Below are 25,995 nucleotides of genomic sequence, written 5' to 3' on the forward strand. Positions count from 1 at the left end.
AATACACGAATGAATATTGGAAAATACATGGTCTGAGTAATCTAGTGAACAAAATATAGAAACCAATTAATTTACTGAATAAAATACACAATTAATCCCTAGTAAAAAAACAACCAAAAAGAAAAAAACCCAAAACCGCCAGACATGAAATTATATTTTAATCACACATCATTACTGAAATACAAAGACTGGATAATTTCTAATTAAACAATCCACATAATAATAGGTTACTCCAACAAATAAATTGAAAATATTGGATAACCCATATACTTTATCATACAAGTACACAAGCCAGCAAATGAAATACAAGAACCGGTTAATCTAGTAAATAAAATACACGTACTACATAGTTTATATTAAATTATAGTAAACACCACAAACTGGATACTGTTTTAAATACCTGAACTTACTGGTTAATCTAGGAAATAAACTACACAAATTAACATGTTCTCCGACTGGTATCTTGGTATAATACACTGGATGGATACTCTACTAATATAACTAAATACACCGACTGGTATTAAATACAAAAACTAACTGGTTAATCTGGGAATACATGTAAACTACCCAAATTGCATGTTCTAGTTAAATACACCGACTGGTATCTTGATATAATACACTCGATGGATACTCTATTAATATAACTAAATACACCGACTGATATCTTGGTATGATACACTGGATGGATACTCTAATAATATAATTAAATACACCGACTGATATCTTGGTATAGGTAATAACACACAAACTGGTAACTCCGAAAATTTAAATCCCCTAGTAAATAAAATACAAACTGGATACACCTAAATTCAAAATACACTGATCAAATATCCTAAATTAGCTGAATACTCTGGTAAATGAAATTCAAAGATAGGCTACATTAGGATATACATACTCTAGGTACTCTGAAAATTAAAATTATTCTGACTGGATATTATGTAAATAAAAGACACAAACTGTATACTCTGAAAAGTAAGATACACCGACTATATATTTTAGTAACAAAAATAATACAATTGATAGATGTTCCTGTATATGAAAATCAAAGATTGGCAACACTGGGTATTCTGAAAATTAAAATATATTGATTAAACAAAATACACAAGCTGAATTTTCTGGGAAGTAAAATACACTGACTAAATATTCTAGTAAATAAATTACAATAATGGATGTTCTTGTATATTTAATTCAAAGGTCGATTACACTGGGTACTCTGAAAATTAAAATATAGAGATTAAATAAAGTACACAAGCTGAATACTCCGTAAAGTAAAATACACCGACTATATATTCTAGTAAACAAATTACAAGTCTGGATGCTCTTGTATATGAAATTCAAAGATCGATTACACTAGGTTTCGATTCCTCGCTTGTACGTGACAAGGAGTAGGGTCGCATCTGCAACCTCGTGGGTTTTCCCGATACCTCCGGTTTCCTCCCACTGCTAGGATATTCAGAGACTGGGTAGTCTGGAAATCAAAATACCGCAATTAAATAAAGTACACAAGCTAAATACTCTGAAAAGTAAAACAGATTGACTAAATATTCTAGTAAATAAATTACAAGTTTGGATACTCTTGTATATGAAATTCAAAGATCGATTACAGTAGGATATGTAGAGACTGGGTACCCTGAAAATAAAAATACAGGGATTAAATAAAATAAACAAGCTGAATACCCTGAAAAGTAAAACTGACTAAATATTTTAGTAAATAAATTACAAGTATGGATACTCTTGTATTTTAAATTCAAAGATCGATTACAGTAGGATATGTAGAGAGTACTCTGAAAATTAAAATATAGAGATTAAATAAAATAAACAAGCTGAATACCCTGAAAATTAAAATATAGAGATTAAATAAAATAAACAAGCTGAATACCCTGAAAATTTTAACTGACTAAATATTCTAGTAAATAAATTACAAGTATGGATGCTCTTGTATATGAAATTCGAAGATCGATTACTTTAGGTTTCGTTTCCCCAATTGTACAATGAGTAGGGTCGCCTGTCCAACCTCCTGTATTTCCTCCAGGTCCTGCTTTTCCTCCCTCTGCCAAAGACCCCTACACGCAAGCGAATCAATGAAATAAAATTGAACCATATGTTAGTCCCGAAATGACCTAGTTTGTGTCAATTGACTCGAAACCCCATTATCCCTCGATTACACTAGGATATACAGAGACTTGGTACTCTGAAAATTAAGAGACTAAATAAAGTACACAAGATGAATGCTCTGAAAAGTAAAATACACTGACTAAATATTCTAGTAAATAAATTGCATGTATGGGTGCTCTTGTATATGAAATTCAATGATCGGTTATACTAGGCTTCGATTCCCCGCTTTTACGTGAAAAGGGGTTGGGTCGCCTGTCCAACCTCGTGGGTTTCTCTGGGTCCTTCCACTGCTAAAGACCCCCTACGCTCAAGCGAATTAATGAAATAAAATTGAATCATATTCGTCCTGAAATGACCTAGTTTGTGCCGAATGGACGATAAACCCAAGTGCTCCCTCTCTCTCGATTACACTAGGATATACCGAGACTTAGTACTCTGAAAATTAAAATACAGAGATTAAATAACGTACACAAGCTGAATACTCTGAAATGTAAAATACACTGACTAAATATTCTAGTAAATAAATTACAAGTATGGATGCTCTTGTATATGAAATTCAAAGATCGATTACAGAAGGGTATGTAGAGACTGGGTACTCTGAAAATTAAAATATAGAGATTAAATAAAATAAACAAGCTGAATACCCTGAAAAGTAAAACTGACTAAATATTCTAGTAAATAAATTACATGTATGGATATACAGGGACTGGGTACTCTGAAAATTAAAATATACAGACTATATACAAGACTAAATTATTCTAGTAAATAAACTTCAATTTATAAACTTAATAACCGACTGCACACTCGGATATACAGAAACTGGATATTCTAAAAATTAAAATACTCTGATAAAATATCCTAGTCAATACAATTCCAAAACTGAATACTCTGCAAATTACAGCCGATACAATTTGAAACGAATAAATAGTGCCCTAGCAAAAGGCAATCAGTGCCTGGATGTCTAAAGCAAACAGACCACAGAAATTATTTTTTTTACACACGAATTCATTCATAGACTGAACAAAAGGGAATAGCAGGTTTCTGTTCTATTTCACCATTAGTGGCGCATCCGGGTTGAAACGTTTTCATGAAATCGATGTGGATAAATGGAATATCAGAAAAAAAACAGATCGCTTTCGGAAAATATTCAGTAGTGGCATCTGCAGATCGCTTTTGGGAAATATACAGTAGTGGTATTTGAGGCATCTGCGAAAGACGAAATGTTTTCATCAACCGTTGTTGAAATTTCAGAAAACTCTTATTATTGTAACGATGCGGATCACTATAATTATGTTCGTTTCGTCAAAATCGGATGTTTGTTGGAGTTATGCCCCTTTTTTGCCGAAACTTGTCTACACTGCTTGTAATTATTGTCAGCATGATATAGGTCTCGATTTCTTTCATGAAGGGTCATGCCCCTTTTTGCCGAAAGCTGTCAAATGTTTCTGAAATAAAATAAAACCAAGTACGAACAATCCAAACCATTAGACAAAATTCGAAGTCCTAAAAAAACGGTATAGGCAAAATAGTGTAATAAGGCAAAATAGTGTAATCAGCATATGGACTGTTCACCGTGTACAAAATACACGACAAACAGGTGTCCGGAAGAGTAAGCTTACCCTGCCTGGCGCCACACCCGCCATAGCTGCATCCATAGCTGCATCGCGGTAAAATAGCGTGATTGGCCAATGAACTATCGGTATGCAAAATGCACGTGATGAACAGTGTTAACGATGTAGTAGACAGACATTATCAGGGAGATTGTTTACGCGTCAATTAAATATATCTAGAATAATAGCCGAGAGAGACATGTTATATTTACCAATCAAGTCAATATAACGCCCATAAAACTTTTTAAAGGTTTTAATAAGTTTAGTTCGCAAGTACCCCTGTAGTTGAAGCTTAGATGACAAATGCCTCGATGAACAAGCTCTCGCGTAACGAATTAGTTGAGACACAAACACTCCATAAGCTGGTGATATTGGAATGTTACTACTAATAAATGGAAAGTTAACAATCGGAAAGTCAAAGTCATCACGTTTATCGTACAATTTCACACTAAGTTTATGGCAATTGTCAAAATCAGACGCAGATCCAAGTAGGAAGCGTAATTGTCACTGTCAGTAGTGTTTTTAATTTCGAGCTCATCAGGATATATGAATTCTACATAATCACTAAATTTTGGATTATTCAGCAATAGAACATCATCGATATATCGATAAGTGAAATTATCGTTTATTTGATTTCACGAGTGCCTGTATGTAATCGGCTTCGTAGGAATAGAGAAACAAATCAGCAAGCAAAGGTGCACAGTTGGTGCCCATAGGGATACCTACCACATGCTGATAAATTTCCCCTCCACTGTCAGGAAACATCTATTATTGTACGACAAGGACCCCTAGATTTTCTCTCAAAATCGAATTACTATTTGTTGAGTTATGCCCCTTTTGTCGCAAAATATCTAAACTAGTTAGCATAATAGAGGTAATGGTTTTCGTGGAATTTTTCTGAATCTTTTAGAAACGTTGCTGTATGATTAGAAAAGATTGCTAATTACTTAAGAATTGAAGTCAAACCATACCGACATTCACCGCTCCACTCCCTTCTTTACCGGAGCGCGATAAAGGCTACGTTTTTTTTTTACAAAGTTTCCTTTTTTTTAAATTTGAGGCCATGAGAGGACGATCCCTTGCGATATTTAGCGTTCACCGCCATTTTTTTCCGGAGTGAATGTGATCGAGGCTACAATATTTTCTTCGGGACAAAGCTGCTGTGTGAACGTATTTGATCAGGAATGAATATTGTCGATCTTTTCATATTACACAATAATGGAGCATGGTTACCGGCTATTATTAGGTTTATGCCGATATAAACGTCAGCTAATAACAAGTTAATTTTTATGGAATTTAAGATCGTTTCCAGCCAAGTTTTATAGTCAAAAATGCAGAATTCAATTTTTGATTAGTCATATTAATAATTAGCGTGTGCCAACCAAAAAAGTGTCGTAACTCGTTTTTCTTAATTCACTGTCGCAAATATGGCGCAATTTTTCCGCGAAGAGCAGGTCTTGCATTACGACCCCGTGTCCTGCAATTGATACCGGTTCTATTGAACTCAAAACAGTTAGTTAAGAGTTTGAAGCGTATGAGAATTTTGTCACGAATAACAAGGTAATAAGTTAGTCTTTCGCCGATTGAAAAGTTTGAAATTTTGTAACTTTTTTCGTGGAAGATGCGGCGGGGAAAAAACAACCTAGTATAATATGGATGAAATATTCCTTTATAATATTCGCCTTGATTTATTTTCATAAGTAGACCAGAAAGTCGAAAAAATTCAATTTTTCTGAGTTGACCAAAATTCTATCGGCCATACTGTAATAACGGAAGGTGTAAAAGGTGACCGAGACTATATCAAATTAGTTAGACGACCGGTAGACACGTGCGGATGCGTTGAAATAATTAAAATATTAGTTCTTTAAAACCGTCTTAGAAGAAAAAAAAATAGTATTGAATTGTGTACTTGATTAATTTCGCGTTAAATAAAAATGCTCTTTATGGCACGGCATAAGCCAGACATCATGATAGTGTCAAAAAATAAGATAAAATACAGTAAGACGTTACACCTCATTTCTATTTATTACTGTTTACCAATGTTGTTTAATCATTTTTTGTCTATTTTTTCAGGTTCTTAGAACTTTGTAAAAGCTTTGATGGAAATTTAGCTGCCTTATTTTTATTGTTATTCGTATAGCTAGGCTACAGGTTTTGTTTGATGGTACATTTGACAAGTTTTATTTTTTGATATTTCATATTCAGAAAAAAACTTAAAATTGTTTTAAAGGATATATAAAGAAATGTTATTTCATAATTATTTTGATTTTATCATTTCAACATGAGAAAGAAAACCAAATTCTAAGATATTATGCCTTTTTTTAGTTATTGTTATTTTTTCCACTCCAGTCAGAAATAAGACTGATTTGCTTTAATCCTATCCCAATTAAAAAATATTAAACATTTTTATTGTAGATTTTAACTCAGTAAATATGTATTCGTAGACATAATGTACATGTATACAACTTAGCAACAGGTAGGCCTACCAATTAAAATGTAACAGGTTTATGTTTGTTACGATTCGTTTCCTTTTGTTAAGTTTTATATTATATTTAATATTTCATAACTGGTCAAAGATAACATACGTTTGAATTAATTATTCCATCATCAGAAAACCAATTTTAAAGATCTTATTATTTTGTTTTATATTGTCATATCTATTACTTTTCTATACAAAGTATGGCTAATTCCTTTTAAATTTTGTCCAACTAAAATTCAAAAATAAGACTGCTTTTTTATCCAAGGGGAGGTAATTTTATGAAATGTGGGACTTTTAAATCTATATGCCAAACGTGTCACAGTGGGTTTAGAATTAAATTGTTTAAGTGGCATAGAATTATTTGTCTTTGATCTGGCTAAAAAATTAAATTGTGGATATCATTGAATTTCATATGTTGATTTAATATTTAATTTGTGCTCAAGATACACGTTTGATCTGAGATAAAATGCTAGGGCCGTATGCGTCATACTAAAATTGTTTATTTCGTAGGAAATTATATGTTGATTTGGTATTGTGTGGGATGATACTCTGTCTGCTATGAAAATTTATTCGGATATAACTGATTGTGTGTTCCACTGTCGGCAAAGTAATAAAAAATATAAAGTAAAATTATTCAATAGGTTGACGTTCGCTTAATCTTTTGAAACAAATCAAAAAAGTAATCACATATACCTTTCTTCAGTAGATTCAATTCTTTATATTGAGCTAACTCCAAGCGGTTTAGCCGACGCGCATAATGTCTGATATTTCGAAAATGGGGATTATTGCATTGGCAAACCAGTTGTCTATTTAATAGTCGAATTATAGTAATTATCTATGTATACATTAATATATTGATGACATGGTAAATATATTTGAATGATTTGACTAATGACAGCTATAAATTTTCTTATCGAATTTCAAAAGCATCGTCATATATATATACATTTTCTTAAAACGTATAGTTTTGTTTTTGTATTCTGTACGAAGTGCCCCCTAAAAGATATTTTGAAGTAAACACCCAACTATTTGTCTGAACTAAAAAATGAGTCGATCGTACTGGATAATCAATGTGTTAAATTTGGAGACAAAGCTCGAAATATTTATAGTTATCTGAGCTGAACTGTTGTTTATAAAATTTGTTTACTCGGCGTTTGTCCGGGGTGAATAGGCTTAGTGTATTCAAACTGAACAGACTAACCAAACTTCGGATGGTTATCCTCACCTTGACTCATGTTGTCTAAACTAAGATCACAGTGGTTGTTTTGTTTAAAGTCGCTCTTTCAAATCCACCAGGAATTCCCAAGGAACATCCAACATTATTTGTTTGATAATTTGTTGACAGTCGGCTTACAAAGGGCAAGACATCTGTGAGGTATTTGATCTAGATTGGCCTTGAAACGGCCAATTCAAGTGCGCGGTATATCCCCAAAGTCTTGGTAGATTCCTCGCTAAATTTTGAGACCACTGCTTCTCACATTTTAACAGCGGATCGATTTTGTTGCTGCTAAGACAATTCCTGGGATCCGACCCAACCCCAATTGATGCTGTAAATGTTATAAAATGACGCAATATTTGGCATGACACATAAGACACATAGTCTGGTAATGGATAATATTTTAAAATGGTTTAGATTTTAAAAATACATGTTATTTGATTTAGCTTAACATATTTCAGACATTTTACAAAATGTTTAAGCATTGTAAACGTCTTTTAAATAAGAATCGAATACATTATTAACAATATTTTGGCGTAAATACACATAATAAAATGCAACGTCAAATAAAAGAACCTGCTCATCACCAAACCTATATTACGCGTGTTTGGCCAGGTGAATGGGGTAGAGTTCAGGTAGGCCAGATTCAGACATATATATATTACTTTATTTTATATGTTGTTTTTGGAAAAGAAATATACCCATGTTAATCATGTTCAAGGTTTCATGAATAAAAGGCCAACGCTTCATGGGTGGTTCCTTAAGGTTCGGGTAAGTGTTGTGTAACGGGCAGAGTATATTTTCCTCAAAACAATTGTTTTTGTATAAGAACAAACGGTGAGGGAGAATATGCTCAGGCATATTGATATTTAAAAGGGCGTTATCAATTTCACCAACAAAATAAACGGGTAGTTTTCACGTCCCACATGGCTAGTACAGAAGAAGAAAAGAAGGTGGAATCGCCGTTGTCAGGACAAAATGCTTCTCTTTTGAATTGCACATCTAACCTTAATAAACAACGATAAATTCATGCTAGTTTCACGAAATGTTAACAGGGCGTTAAATCCCATTTCTTGCGATTCTAAAGATTCATTGATAACATTACCAATTATATATTTTGTGGGCTTATCCAAAGCGTATTTATTCTTCCCATTGACCGAATAGTGAACTTTCCCAACCTGCAGATCAAGTTCAAACTATAAGTGGTATAATAACTAAACTTACATTGAAGGAACTGTTACCAGGCAATTGTTTCCCCAAATCTGTCAGTTTGGTGCTTGTCTTGCCATTAAGATGTCACCAGGGATTATGTAGATGTATCTTGGCTTACATAGATCAAGGGCAATAATATCTCTTGGACAACACTCACTTCTAGTCGTGGTTAGGTGACAGGATAAATTAAAATGTCTGGGTTCAAATTCAGGCGTGGACCGACAAGTATATGTCATGTACTGTTGTGTCGAGTTAATGGGCCGTGTACATATTTACAGTGCGAATTTGATAATTCGAAATGCCGCTATCTGAGCAAAATTTTCACCTTTGACATTGACATTATAACCACATAATAGAAAACACACTATAATCTCGAAATGGCATTACCCAATTGTGCGACCAATTTTATTGCACCCAACCAGGTTTGTAACGCATTAAATTCGACATTTAATTGGAAACAAGTTTTATTAACTGAAATAATCTACAATAATCTACATCAAATCGATATAGGGTTATAAATTGGCACAACTCAATCGTTGGGGATAACAGTAAACTGTTAGGCTTAATTTACCCTTTTTAAGGGCTCGTAAATTGTATATATGTACCAGAGTAAGGCGATCGGCTGTGGTATAACCCACTAAACCATCCAATACCCCGTGAGAAATGTTAATAATTACGGATTATATTTCAATAACCACATTTATTTCTATAACTTAATAAAATAATCATTCATAAATTATATGTAATAGATCATACACGTACACACCAATTCTATTAAGTTGGTGTACCCGACTCGCGTAGAAAGGGCACATTTGGTGGGGCGGGGCATTCATTCACGACAAGTGGCGAAAAACTGGTTCAGGTTCAAAGTAATACTATTTTCTGCCTGGACACATATGGACCACAATAGAAGTCTAACAGAAAAGACAAAAAAAGGCTAATGACCCATCAAGACCAATGAGCTATATAGCGTCAAATTCGTGTTGACGATAAGAAAACGATTTAAAACACAGTAAATACTATATACACATACATATAAATATTAACCAATAACTAATCACAGTAATACACAAAACCAACACTTTTGAATAAAGTAACAATGTAATGTTTAGGAGGCAGATAATAATATCACAGATACATTATAAGAGATAAAATACAAGTATCACGGGAGATATGTTACACGATTCAGTTTCCTCTTAATTTTGAGGACGCAATTTCAACCATTTATATTATTAGATTTACCCGTTTTAAATTGAATTATCCTATTTGATATGAATCTTACATCAATTGAGCCTTATAATTATACTTAGTATCAGGAGTCAACGCACTTTTAAAAGTTCAATGCATTCAAATTTCTGATTTACTTTGTTTTGACATTCAATTATTTACAAAGAGACGATTTTTGCGTTATAAATGGAACTAAATACCAACAAAAATAAATCGTGGTTGCATTTAGTCGCATATTTTTTTTTCATTACCCCGTCGACATAGATATTTAATTTTATAAAACATTTTGTTGTGATCGTCCAACTAAAAAAACATTACAACCAAACATACATCAATGATCCTTTGCTTTATGTTAATTTGCGTAATACATGGAAATCGTTACTTTAATACCTAAGTACAATTCCATCCGTTAAAATTTAAATGTTATTCTCATAATTGTGCGCTTCGTTTTCAAAAGTGATGATATTAGGTATCTTTGTGAAGTGAAATTTAATTTTCATGGTTTATACAAATACATTTTTGTACAGTACAAATACATTTAGCACTCGAAACTATTGTGTTTATTGGTTGATCAAACGGTCCTATTGAGAAAGAATTGTTTATCTGTAAATATTGCTCACCCGGTAATATGGATTAGCATATTGACATGCTACCCTGTAACGTGGATTACAATAATTACATGTTATATCTGCCTGGCACAATGTGCCCTCTCAACATTCCAAACCTGTGTTAGACAAATAATTTTGTTAGCATTTTGACGGCAACAATAATCATTTCAACTGAGCGTGTGAACAAGATCGAAATCACGACACATTCATAAAGAACTGTCAACGATCTCAACTTTTGACACGTGGGTTGTCTAGGATAAATAAATAAAAAACGAAAGCAAAAAAAAAAAAAAAAAAAAAATTAATTTTTTTTAGTAAGAGGGGAAATTTATTGAATTTTATACATGTATTATTTTTAATATTCGAACGAAATCAAATGAAAAATGAATCGATTCCCATGAAAACTATTAACACCGAAATTATTATCAGATTTGAAGAAAGTGTTTTACAATTAATGATTTACAAAAATACAATACTTTGCATTCATAACAGAAATTTAAAAGATGAAACATGTTGTTCGCTGAACTGTGTAATAATTCGATCGTTTCATGTCGGGTTCTTACCTAAAGACCGAAACATGCGTCAGTTTTCTTTGCCTCATATCGTTCTCCCAGAATCAACGAATATTGCTGGAAGCCGAATTATTGAACTAATGAGTTAGCATACCTTATTGACAAATTTTTTGGGTGAGGTGAGCAAACGTAGATAAGTCCAAAAAAGTACATATATATTAGTAATCCAAACTCTGCCGGTTGCTCAAATTGTCGGAGAACTAGAGAAAACTTAAGCAAAGCATTCCCTGTTTATAGGCCCAAATATTTGCAACGTGTATCGGCTAAGTACTGCTAAAATCAGCAATACAGACAAAAAGAAGGTCGCCACAAACACACCATTCTTATCAAACTTACCGATTAACGCGGACACATGTTAGTTCCAAACACACTAAAGCGGCCATACTACAATTAGACGGTTGTTTCAAACACACTATTGGCATCACTCGTATCTTTGACAAGCAGCAATTGTAGGCGGCAACTTAAGCATACTCTTTAAAGATTGCATACCAAATTTCAAAATCAAATACAACTTTATTGTGAAATGAGGATCCTAATTTGTCAGCCCAATCAAATTTTGGTAAATAAATTTGAGATAATTACATGTATCATTTTTAATATTAGGAGCTTTCTAACTAGGGATACGGTGTGAATTTTTGAAAATAAATCGTTTGAATATAGAATATTTGACTTAACTTTGATTCATTTTGATTTTAGTGTAATTCCCTTCTTTTGTTTGTTTTAAAAAAGTGTTTCTTAAACTCATACATTAATCTCATGAATTCAGTGTTTATAATATATATATGGTAATCGCTGTACAGGCCAATGTTTGTAAATATATATCTTTCGTCAATTGTTCCCAGACTGGGTTTTTTTTTTCGAGTTTAAATATTAACCAAATCGAAATTTGGAGTAGTGCCCATGTCACTGTAGCCTTTTAAAAATTCCAAGTCGGTATTGTTGCCTTACACTTTTTCTTCGATGTTTTAGGATTTTTTTTCGGGGTGGTATTTTCCTGTCATCAAAACCCTGTAAACATTTTACAGGTAGACATTTTTATAATTCTTTTTCAAATAACTTGGCATGTTAAAGTAATCATCAAGAGAAATTCTATCGATTTTGGGGTGCACATTGTTTATTCAACGAGTTATTGCTAACAATGGAGCTTTTTTTTACATGAATTATTTAAACTTCATGGAAAAGTTCGCATAGATGTCGACGGTCATCGAAACCTTGTAAGGATTTTAAGGTCTTGAGAACTTTTTCCACTTTGTTTTCTAAATTGAATTAAAATGATCTTTCTAAAATAAATGAAACTTTATATTTTCTTACATACAATAGGTACGAGTTTGTATAGTTATTTCAAAGCCGCTGAATACTAACATATCTAGTTTGTTATGGCTTTAAATCAGATATTTCACAATTGACGCGTATTATCTTTTTAAGTATGACTCCATGAGTGATACTAGTATAGTCCATACGTACAAGAAACATACAGTGATAACCAGTTTTAACGATTGATTTATCAGATATATCAACACACGTCGATATTATATAAAACCTAACGCTCTGCAAGAGATTTCTTGTCTGCGATATCGTGGAAGCAGATTTAATCTCCAGCAAATAAGCGCAGATTTTTACTTTGTCGACACGTTTTAATATAACTGATATACAACACGTTAGTATGATATTCATTTATCACCCAATAATATTTTTACACAAAAAGCATACGAATTAATAAATTGGGGTTCATGAGGACGGATATGTATAATACAGTGTGCTATGGGCGAATTTTTGCCCAGACAGCAATTAAATTCTAAATTCCAAGGGTTCTTTTACTTGTACGTAGACGTGCATACCGAATCTCGGGTTTTCATATTATCCCAACGACTAGGCCCTCCATCCTGCATCACTGATAAGAGATAACCACGCCGAGGACATTTGGCGGCCATCTGCGGGATTCACCCAGGAGCCCCCAAGTTAGCGAACCAGTGCTTTAATAAGCCATATAGCACAGGTAATATTGTGTATTAGCATCACTGGTGACAGAATGCATTATTGTGTGATAAATGTCACTATTTCATCTTAAAAACTGACACAATTATTCGTCCTAGACACAATTAAACACATCATATCAAAATTTAACTTCGAAATTGACTAAACATACAAAATAGAGAGGCAATTGAACACATTATTTTGGTGTAAAATACAAACGAAGCAAGAAATGTACACATATTGTGTTTTAAAATTTTAAGTTCATGAATTTATTAGTGAAAGTAAAATTGCCCCCTTCAGAACATCGTAGGCCTATTGCCGATTTAATCATAACTTTAATTTTAAAATGGTATTGCTGCTTATTTCGGAAAACCACATGATATATGATATATCGTGTGTGTAAAATACAGGTTATGGTTAAACTGTCAAAATCATTTAAGCTTATGCTAGGTTCCCACTGTCGAATGATGCGTTAGGATATGGATTGTCCCTATAGAATCCACGATACGGTACGTTCGGATACGTGTCGATACGATCAACACGATTGTAACGACTGACCTGATAGGATCACCACGATTAAAACCATTATTTCTATTGTAGCACGAATCGTTCTAGTGGGGACCTAGCATAAGGCATTGCGGACTAAATATAATCCGAGATTAAGATCGTGTTAACGGATATTTCACACAGTAATAATTATTCGTAAACACGATTTCTTAACCAAGTGTATGATTAACTCGCTAGGCCTTTTTATATTGTTACTAATTTTTGCTCAAATACATATTTCACAGTTCATATAACAATCTAAACATATATTCATATATTTCAGTCATTCACACTATTTTCCCGACTTTGTTTCCCAACATCCAAATATATCATATTCACAACATCAACATTCTGTTCTCAACGTGCAAGCTCTTCATCACCCAAACAACGTGAAGTATATATCCTTCTCGTGTTTCATCCACTTTTGTTCTCATTCGGTCCCATAACCTGCTCAATCTCGTGACAGCCCGTTCACACACAAAACCTACAAATAAACACAACGATACAAATTATTGTGTTCAAATAGTTTTACCTGGGTACAAATGACATACACCCTTTAATGATCATTTTGCTTAGATACCAAAACACATCTGTCCAAATTTGGTGTGTTTGTTAACGAACCTTCTATAGCCCTCTCATATTATTTCAAGTGTATACATACCTAAAAGATGTTTCGTTATCATTTGTTTCTAAACACAAATTGAAGTGGCGATTTTGTGAAATATTCCATCAAGTTTAAAACAAATAATTAATAAAATACTTTTGTGTAATTTGTCTTTCAAAATTTGCATGAAGTGTAAGGTGATCACCAAGTTTTACAAAAAAAATAGAAATAAAACACGATGAGAATTACGAGTGAAGTTTCCGGGTGAAGAACAGGTACATGCACATGCTCATGCTTAAGACTAACTAAACAATCCAATTCCAGCAGCATAAAATAAAATTGTTCAGTAGAACATGTAGAGGCAAATGGTAATTTTTTTTATTATTTTATTTCATTAATTGACTTTAGCTGATTCAAACAACACTTTCATGAAGACGTTACGAACCCAGAACAATAAAATCCACCCAGGAAGTGATATATCTGGATAATAATCTGTTAAGTGATGTTAAAAAAGTACACAGACAATAAAATTTATGGGCACACCTAATGTCTAAAATTATATGACCACATCCATTGTCTAGATGCGAAGGGACGTAGGACACATATCTAGAAAATAGAATGCAATGTATAGATGTACACTTCTATTTCAAGTTTGAAAAATGAGACTAATGTATAAATCATACGATTCGTTTAGAATACGTCTGAGGTTGCTAGTTTATATTACCGTTGTCATTCTAGCGCCGTATAATAAAATAATAACGTGGCATAACCACCAGGACGTCAATTAGACAGTAACGTATGGACTATTTTATTTATTGGAGGAAAGTGGAGAATACACAGGCGACTCAATTCCTTGTTACGGATTGGGGGACGCAAAAGTGGATTTACGTACCACCGACGAAAGATTCGTGCGCAGTTTTAAAATTATTATGTATTCAACGCGTGGGAGAGTATTTTCAATATCAATGTCTAGTTTAACATTCAGATAAACTAAAACTAAAAGAATAAGTACAACCGATCCTAAGCTGCAGTCAAACTACGAAGTCCTGTAAAGATAGGGGACTTGCCACATTACAGAATGGAAAGCGGTACCAGATGTCACTGCCATCATGTCTAACGAAAGTCAGAAACACTGGTTAGCAATAAATATTAAATGTGTAAGTCCCGATGAAAGTATGGTGGCCTAATGTACGATACAATAATTAATTATATTAAATATTTTATAAAGAGTAAAAACAAGTCGGGTGATATGTATTGCTCCTAATATAAAATCATACTACTATCTGCAACTGCATACAATTATAAAATATACACAACCTTCACAGAAAAGAAATAATGTTAAGAACCTTACCAGTAACAGTGGTGTTAGAATTCATATATCTTAGCTGTGCACAATTAGTATAACAGAATGTTCACTTTTATAACAATTAAATATGTCCATGAATAAAAGTTCTCTCCTGAAACGCCTTCGACACCCTCTTCACATTATGGACAAGGCAAATGATAATGAGGATGGTGTCACGTGGTAGACTAAAACCAACATTACATACTGTTAAGGCATCAAATGGGAACAGGTTTCCAGGGTCACGTGTGTCAACCACATCAAGAAACGATCAAGGGATAATGAAAGTTCGGACGACCAAACAAACCTATCAACATTTGGCAACAAAATGATTGATTTAAAAAGATTTTGGGAATTTCTCCAACAATTTTTGGCTAGATACCTCAACCTACGTCATACAGAGCAAGTTTGTTTTCATAAACCGGTTTAAACAAATATGCACAGTACCATTGACGTCACGTATATTGATTAGAACAATATAACTATTTAGATAGAATGTTCTCGGTTCCCAAAAGTTTGTTTTTCGACAGGATTTGAACTTGAAATAAAAAAGTCATACAAGAGTTCATGTACGGGGAGCGATTAATCCATATCCCTCTACTTTCCGGAAAGACTAATACTTCCACCATTCAAAAGTTATTGTCGCAATTTATATGTGGTTTTTTTTACACATACTTCTTGAACTTTTTAAAACAGGTCTTATAGATTTTCATCTGTTTATTCGTCAAAAATCGCTCTAATGCCAAACACCATGTCCAACCCTTTACATGTATTTGATAAAATCTTCATAATTATATAAAAAACCTTCTCAAAAAGTCGTATATCTCCCGATAGATATATATTTTGTTTATTTTCTCTGATTATGCAGGATTTCGAATTTATCCTATGTCTGATTAATTTAATCCATAATGACATATACAATGACGATGCTTTGTTAATTTAGTTTGCATTTCGATTCGAATTTGACCCATACCAGTATATTAGTAATGATACCATAGTTGTTCTTAGCGTCCGCTTCCACCGAGAAGATAATCGCATGCATATGGGGTCTACCGGAGTACCAGGAGCAAATATTGGGGGTTGAGAAGGCTCCCCTATCCCCACGCCAAACTAGGGTTTGAAACCACTACTGTAAGCCAGGGAGGGGTGACTGGCCAGCTATAGTTAAAAATCGTCCGATGCATAGGGAGCTAAATCGGGAGAACAGGCTTGGTGAGGGATGATCTTCAAGCCAAAGTCCGATGCAATATCGCCCTGGAGAAGTTATACACCTTGGCACGGTAAAATTATCTCTTTAATTAACTGATCATTATTTTGTGGAGACTAGCAGGGGGAATTATTGCGATATACATATCCATACACTACGAAAGAATGTATAACTGCAATATTCAACAATAAAATGTATCGTTAGGAATATGGTTTGCTGTCAACGTCTACCAAACATTTGGCGAAAATAATCCATTTTAGACGGGTATATAGAGATAAGCCATATGACTGGATTCCTAGAACAAATAGCAACACAATTTTCGCGTCGGAATCTCGCAGAGGGGCCCCTGGAGGTCTCCCAAACGAAATTCTTTCAAAATAAAAGGATAGGTTTTCGAGTAATTAGAATCCGATATGGAAACCTTAAAGGAGTTAAACTTCCGACTCAATATTTTCCATAATATTCGAAATTAAAAACACAAATTAAAATTCAATATTGGTCCATTTCAATTCATATTGATGTTGCTGTAAAAATGTGGGATCCTAATATCCAATATTTAAGACACATGTATTGTTTCGTTTCGGGCGCAACAGGAATGAACAAACACGAAAAAAAACAAACAAAAAACCTAAAAACAAATCCAAGATTACAATCCGGGAGTAAATGATAAAATAATAATAATAATTAAAAAAAAAACGTGAAGAATGCGCTAGTTAGGCGTAATCGATTGTCGTTCAATTTGGACATTACAATAAGCGTTTTAAAAATTGAATATAAATCACTTTATATATGGCCGTCACGGGAATAGGGTGTAAATGTATTACGAGTAGATAGAAAAGTGGCACCAAAGAATCCAATAAACATTGTCAAATGACTTCACTGTGACGTCATATTTTGGCACCAAAGTTGTTTACACTTTTTCAACAAGAGCTGACCGTAGGCTATGGGCTCAAGGATACACATCTGGGGCTATGTTTGGTAAAGGCGGCGAGACCCCGAGCAATTTTATACCTATTTCACTGTGGGTTAGCCATAGCGCTATTTATGGACCAGGATTTGTGATGGATACTTTGAATGCATGCGGCTTCTGTACCTCTTATTTGAAATGAATGCAGCCACACAAGCCCAATTGACCACAATCTCACATGGACATGATGTAGAAATGATATGAAATGGAGTTTAACTTCCTACTGTTCTGCTCCGACTGGACTAATGAAGACGGACATGATGTAGAAGCTCCCAAAATGGACCCGCCAAATTTGTTAACCAATATAACAACGACTGAAATTCATAGTCAACTTGATATTGACTACATCAACATGACAGCTGACATGTTTCACTCTGATTCCAATTGGTATGAATTTGAACCAATTGTATACTTGATACATCATTGAGACATTTCCGGCAATATGGAGCGGATAGCGTTAATAGCCACCCGTTAAATTTGGATTGTAAGAGGTCGCTACACGCAATGCGATGATTGAAACTATAACCCCTGAAATTGTCAAAAGAGGAATCCTAAAATTAGAAGAATTCTACAGTCTATGATTGAAATCCAGTTCTTTCAGAAACCAGCTATCCAATTAACTTTTACAAACTACCCCCCTTGACTGTATATTCGTGGGGGGTTGGATGGCCGAATGGTTAGTACGTGTGCGCGCTGTATCATAAGGCCTGTCATTGAGTCAACTGGCGTGGTTTCGAATCCCCGGTTGTACGTGACAAGGAGTAGGGTTGCCTGTCCAACCTCGTGGGTTTTCTCCGGGGCCTCCGGTTTCCTCCCACTGCTAAAGATCCCTACGCGCAAGCGAATTATGAAATAAAATTAAACCATATGTTAGTCCCGAAATGACCTTGTTTGTGTCGAGTGGACGTTAAACCCCATTTCTCTCTCTCTCTGTATATTCGTGGCCGTTGAAACCAGATAACACACCTCTCTGGTCAGACATCATTAATACCATTTTGGAAAAGCCTTAGCTATATTTTCTTAACCCTATCATTCTATATTGATGAATGTAATCGTCACGGATGCGCACTTTCGACCGACCATTATGATGGAAGGCTAGAGCTATTATTCTGTCGCTACCTGTTCTGCGTCACAAGGCCCTCAACTTCACGTTGTGTACTTCGTAAATAAATAAAACTCATTAGTACTGTATTATTCTGCGAAACACCCGCCTAGAACTAAGACTTAACTTCTGAAACTTTACATGGTCTTTGTAGGAAATTGGGAAGGATGTCTTCCTACGAACTACCAACGCTATCGAGTCCTAGCCTCTAATTCCGAATCGGCTTTTGAGAACACGAATTCTAAGATGTCCACGTGTGGGCTAAACAGTGTCTACGAATACTCAATTTCATTCTATGTTATACAGAAGATAGCAGTATGGGACTATACTATATACCGGAAAACACCATGTTATACTGAATACCGGAAAACCACTAAATACCGGAAACACACACTAAATACCGGAAAACACCCTAAATAAGTAACCCGAAGCCCGGTCCTCTGGAAAACCCTAACCCTAACCTCTGGAAAAAGGCGGAAAAACCTAACACTAACCCCCCACATAGAGGTTACCTATTTAGGGTGTTTTCCGGTATTTAGTGTGTTTCCGGTGTTTTCCAGTAGTTTTCCGGTATATAGTATTGCTGGCATTATGAGTCATGGAATGACGCCCTTATATTAAGAGGTACCAAGGGCCATCTACTTATATAGACCTGCGTGCCTAGTTTCCGAAGAATAAGCTTGCAGGGGAAAGGAGTCAAATGACTATTTCATGACTAATAGATATTAAAATCTATGATCAAATATGGGATACCAGACAATTCACCAGACAATTTTATGTAATTGACCGAGTTAATTTGCAAGGTATTTACAATTATTCTAAATCTAGCTGTCAACCGTTTGTAGGTAATGACTTCCAATACACTGAACATAACAAAATTCGGTGATTTAAAAAAATAACCTACAGGCACATATCGTACTACATTATGACGTATCTGACGGTAAGCTGAAACGTGTAGTGTTGTATACTCTTCAAAAAAGTAGGGGAAATTCAGAAACAATACAAAACTGCGGAAATGCACTGCTGTTTTAATTAGAGGTAACCAGTTTATGTTAATAACAGGCCAATTGCCTACACATGAACATAAGCAGTTCATATGGGCAGCTTATCTGACGGCCCCATTTCACTCGCAAAAGACATACACGGTTAAAAGTGAAAATGGACGTTTTTGATTTTTGTCTTAATAATGAGTAATTGCTCCACCAATTCTCAGACATTCAGCAATTCGTCGTGGCATGCTCCTAATCAACCGTCCAATCACGATTTGAGGCAATCTGACCCACTCCTCATGCAGTGCAACGACCAATTCTTGCAGTGTCGTTCGTTGACGTCAACGAACACGTCTCTCGATCAAATTAAACGTAACACGCTAAACAGTAAATCTTATGTAAGAACAGATAGGAAAGCAAACATGGATAGGATAAACCGTTTTCATCAACCCGTCCTTGAAGTGTCAAATTTGACAATGAACCTCTCCCATGTGCAGCTCAGTGGTTCTGTTGGGGCGATAAGTTCTTCATCTGTGAACATACTCTCAAAGGATGTCAAGTGTCCATGACTATTTATCATATCACAACCTGCATAGTGTATTTGCATTTCAATACCCCTACTTTTTTTGAAGAGTATATTTGTGGAGTTGCCATACCGCCTTGAGTTTTTTAAGTTCATTTGCTGACCTTCGGGATAGTTCCGGGATAATACAAATTATGGAGAGAATCTACCGAGAAAAGGCAGTTGGGCACATTTTGAGCGGGGACACGTATGTTAGGGCATCTCATTGACATTTTCTCATGAACTCCAAGTACTCAGTAAGGTATACAATTTGCCAGAATCACCAAGAGACGTATGCCAAGGCAACGCGTTGATATTTTCTTCTGAACTCCGTGTTACGTGCGCTGGTACTCGGGTTTACAATTTGCCATTATCATCACCAAGAGAAAATTATGACAAGATATATAGAGAATAATATTCAAGAAATACATGAATTGTTTGACATGCTGATACAAGGTGAAGTTTCCGTTGACGACGCTTTATCAAGAGGTGTTATTGATAGAGTAGGCCTACTTGGGAATTTATTAAATCTTTCAAACGTCATTTGGCTATGTTTTTCTGTTTCTTTGGTACAACTTTTCTATTTACCCATAATACATGTACGGGAAGTAAACTCAAACATTCGAGAGATATTGGAGTTTTAAGGTTTTTTTGGAAGAATTTCGCCTTCAGGACCCGTCTACTAAATTCCGTCGAGGAAAGTTTGGTTGCAATTTATTCTCTGTTATTTATTATCTTTACCGGACTATTCTGAAGACAGAGTGTTTTGGTATTAATCGTCCTCCGTTATTATGTCTGAGATAGTCCCCCGTCCCTAGGTCATTACTAGAAAGTGTTTTTGGTTCGCTTTCAATTTATTTCGCGCAACAATCTCGTATGCTGTTATGACCACTTAGGGTTTATATAAATATACGTAAATGTGAAATAGGATGGATTCAGCAAACATAAACTTAACCAATGACGTCACACATTATTAAAACAGTATACACATAGTAATCGGTATTTGTAATTGTGTTTTCCAATAGGATTTAATCTTTGAAAACATGTAATAAACAATATATACTATCCAAGCAGTGTATATAGTTAAAGGCAATATTTCATTTATACAGCGCCTGGAGTGGAATGAAATAGACTTTTACGTCCGATTGCTCTGTCCCGGCTAATGAACATTGACATACCTCATACAGTCTACGATGAGGGAAATTTTGCCCAGACAACGGCATACACTTACATCGAATGTCAACTGCCATGGTAGTTCCTTTAGTAACTGTCTGATCGGACTATGTCCGCTGACAGTTCCTACCGCTTGCTATACAGATGCAATATGAAAATACCACTCATCCCCACCTATGGTCTAAGGCTATTTTTGAATCATTACCGACTATTTTTCACCCTGATTCATCTTTGCTTGCCAAAGGAACCATTTCTTGCCACAGCTGACACACATTTATACTAATTCAACTCTATTTTCAAGCAGACTTTTGCGATAAAAAAAACATACACAAAATACGTTTGAACTGATCAGACATTACGAGACTCGAACATGCGCAGACCGCATGTTTATTTAATCGCTAAATTCTACTTGAAAATAGTGTTGAATTATTATAAATTTCTGTCCGATATGACGAGAAATGATTTCTTTTGCGAAAAATAAACATTCACGGTGAAAAATAGAAGGTAAGCGTTTTACCGTATTTTCATATTGCAGCTATATAGCAAGCGGTAGGAACTGTCAGCGGATATAGTTCGCTCAGAGACAGTTCCCTAAGGAACTACTGCCATGGGTTCTCTTTGGTGCACGCCAATGTTTTTCGTACCATTCCAACGACTATACTTTGTTCCAGGCCGCCTGTATTGCACCCTTACGAGAAATCTAAGATACCACTGTTTCTTTTAAACTGTTAACGCCGGACTCGACATCAGAGATTCTTAAGTGCGATGGGGGTTAGCTACAATCATTACATTCAATGCAGCTTTGTGTAAGTAAAAATAGCTTCAAACGAATAATTTTCAACACACGTCATCATCATAATTTGTATTGAAATAAATGCTTCTAACATAGACAATGAAGTAGGAACCATAGAGATAGTCACCGAATAGTATCTATTTGTGGTAATGCATTTTACATTTCCGAAGCGACGTTGTCCATGTAAAGTCTCGTGTAGCCCAGGGACTTTAGCAAAATCACCAAATTATCTGATAAACTTTCACCTTAATTTCGATGTGGATCAGTTAATTATATGTGTGTAGTATCCTTTGCAGCCAGAATAATTGGAAATTAAGGGAGTTATAGGACTATAACCTGTTTGTAATCAATTGATTACAAAATTCACTCAAGGGCAATCCTTAGAACCATCAACTACTGTGGCTGTTTCAAAGTCGTAAGTTATTAGTAGTGGAGCATTTCTAAGATGGGATGAGCACTTTTGTATCCTAGACGAAATAAGCACACAAACTCTTATGCGCACATAGCCAACGGTCACCAACATTTGAATACAAGCGGAATCCTGCCAGGGACTTCGATTGTGGATTTGGACTTTTTTTTAAATAAGGTTTATCCCGAGTGTTCGAAATATTTATAATATTATTATCGCTACGAAGATGACGGATGTAACGGCGGATTAGTTGTTTGAAAGAGCGGGCGTCAAGTTCAGTTTAATCGATCAATATGAGGATTTAACCTGTGTGGCTATGTACATTGGTTTATGTGTATTTGTCTTCTACCAGACATGACCTTCAATCTACGTCATAGAGAGCAAGGTTATTTGGCACAAGGTGGATTAAACAAACATACACAGTACCACTGACGTCATGTCTATTGCAGGGCCGGCGGAAGCAATTCTTGATTGGAGGGTGGGGGGGGTATCATCGGAAGACTTTAGGCAATAGTCCAGGGGCCGCCATCTAGATTGTCTCGGACACTTTCTGTGTGATTTCTTGCTAATGAAATTACTCTGCAATGAAGTGAAGTTTTAATGCTTTTCTAAATCCCTTACCATGTTAACACAGTCGATGATAGTTTCCTACGATGCTGACAAAAATATGCATAATAATACAAGGGTTGTTGACACCGTAGAGGTCCGCATTATTTATCCGATTTTGATGAAACTTACAATGTATGTCCATAACTCGAAGAGCTCGGCTCCTGTCGATATTGACGTATATCAGACCGTAACTTCCTGGATTATGTCCCTAGCTGATTGTACTAAAAATCATAATTTTAGCTTGTGCCCCCCCCCCCCCCCCAGGAGCTACAAGTGTTTTCCCATTCAGATGAAACTTAACAAATGTGTTAAGGATCAAATGATCTTGAATTAGATGATGGGCCATATTGTTTTTACCTTAATTCTTGCAAAATCTGGTGTATCTTGCATGGCAACCGCTTGTTTAAACTGGTCATAACTGACAGTTATCTAATCGCGAATCGCAGTGATCAGTATAGAGCATAGCAGAGATGTTTTTTCTTCTGAAAGTCTACGTTCTAGAAGTCTCACTTCCATGTTAAAATCAGGCCACTTCCAGTTACATCATTGTATCTAACCGAATAGTTACTTGCGTGCAAGAACCTGGAGAAAGGAATACTTGCAGCCAATCAATGTAATGCAATGCAAGAGTTCAATCATACATTGTCCGAACCCCAATTGGATGAATTTTTAGAATGCATTGTACTAACATAAGGATGTTATGGGCGAGGCAGTTGCTTTGAAAAGCGGGTGTTAAGATATGTTTGATCGATCAATATGGGAACTGAGAGGGTACGGTTAAGTACATTGGTTTAAGTGTATTTACAACTAAGTCAGTCTACCGGACTTGACCTTCAATCTACGTCATGGAAAGCAAGGTTATTTGGCAGAAGGTGGATTAAACAAACATACACATTGGCATTGACGTCATGTCTATTGATTGGACCAGTAAAAATATTTAAATAGAGTTTGCCCGGTTCCCATAATTTAGTTTGTCCAATCAGGTTTGATCTTTTGAAAAAAAAACAACCCCACTAAATACGAACTATTCGAGCAATACAGTAATTCCTTTTTAAGGGCGCCCGAAATTTAACTCGATGACCTCCTTCCAGTGGCAGTTTATCATCAATTTGGGCCGTTATTATCTTTGCCCTTCCAACCGATTAAGCACTTTAATGATAACATGATGACCATAACGTCCGAGAAGTAGCCGAAAAATTCATTATTAATTGTCCATTGGTGATAGGATCGGAAAGAAAACATTATCTGAAATTTTTAACGCGCCCATCGAACCGGTTTCGTCCTAAACAAATGAATAAACATAATCCAGGCAAAAGACCTAAACATTTCTATGAAATCCATTAGACGAAACATAAAAATGAAATGTAATTTTAAGCATCATGGCATTAGGGGTCTTGCACAATGAACACAATCAGATTAAAAGTTAAAAGAGGTGTATGTATGCAGAAAATCTTAACACGGGCTGTAGCCATCGAAATCTGTGTAATATCATATCTTTCTAGTAGATAATTCATAAATAAAGACGGGCAACATCTTCATAATTATCATTTCGTCACATGTAAGATTATAAGCCAAAATAGGTGTAGAAATTTAAATATTCCTAGTCCTCGAATAAATGAGTTTTATCAATCGTCTTAAGTATGATAACCATTTTTTAACCCATTTCTGGTAGATAATAATAAAATAAATGGTCCAGGCGGGATAGCACCCCAAATGTTATAAATTGGTCATATGCTATAATGTAGTAGGTGCCAATGTAACATTAATGTCCGTTAAATTGCTTTTCTGATCTCACGCACATGTAAAAATGTACAAAAGCTACCCATATAATAATAATATCATTGTTCTAATGATTGTCATATCCACGATTTCGATGCTAAAAACATAAAGACAAGACATATGAAAACGTTTCACAAGAAATAATTCTATAGACCTTACCGGTAAACTCTGTATTAGCTCTGGTACCTCACTCAACACAGTGCATTTAACTTGTCCACGAACACTAAAAGTCATATCTCGTATCAACTGAATATTTCCATGCATAAAACTTCTCAGATGTAACACAACGTCGTCTTCACATTGTAGTGGACTTGAAGACAAATGTTTTCACAAAGATGGATAAAACTGATATGGTCATAAGGCAACAATGACAAAGACATGTATCTCAAGTCACGTGCATTAAACAACCAACTGTGGCCAATAGAATTGTGTGACCTTGAGCGATCAAACAAATACAACAGAGAACTGAAACAGACCCAAAATCATTTGGCTAGATACCAGAGCTTAATCCAGAACATTCTAGTTGTCTTGGTACATGTCACCTATGTTTACTTGTACAAATAATGTATACTATTGATTTGCATTTCTTGTAACAACGTCGATTATATTGCAGAGTCGGAATATTTACACCTGACACCGCCATTTTAAACACGGATTGTCGCTAAAACACAATCAAAGAAGTAAATGCTATTGAATATTGTGTTGGACCAATCTTGGACCAACCCAAACATGAGAGACCAGATTAACGTGGATTTAAATAAAACATCGTGTTCTTTTCCATTTCCTTTCAATCCCTTATAAGTTTCATTTCAGTTAATAGTTATTTCATGTGGCACTTTGTCTTCAATATGTACACCTGGAAAAAAGTTAACCCCTGCCATGTCCGAGACACCCAAATCT

General features: G+C 35.0%; 1 protein-coding gene across 3 annotated transcripts in view; it reads right to left on the reverse strand.

The window, feature by feature from the left end:
- LOC126824985 (chitotriosidase-1) overlaps nucleotides 1-25,440 on the reverse strand; it is a 269,851-nt gene extending 244,411 nt beyond the window's left edge. Inside the window, exon 1 of one of the 3 annotated variants that reach the window (XM_050554439.2) lies at nucleotides 25,255-25,440. The gene's annotated coding sequence lies outside the window, so the exon portion shown is untranslated. Of the gene's footprint in view, nucleotides 1-15,514; nucleotides 15,668-25,254 lie in introns of those variants that run through there. The other 2 variants (XM_050554674.2, XM_050554519.2) reach the window with 2 other exon arrangements.
- Nucleotides 25,441-25,995: the final 555 nt, after the last annotated feature.

Source organism: Patella vulgata, chromosome 1 (assembly GCF_932274485.2).
Source record: "Patella vulgata chromosome 1, xgPatVulg1.2, whole genome shotgun sequence".
NCBI classification, from domain to species: Eukaryota; Metazoa; Mollusca; class Gastropoda; family Patellidae; genus Patella; species Patella vulgata.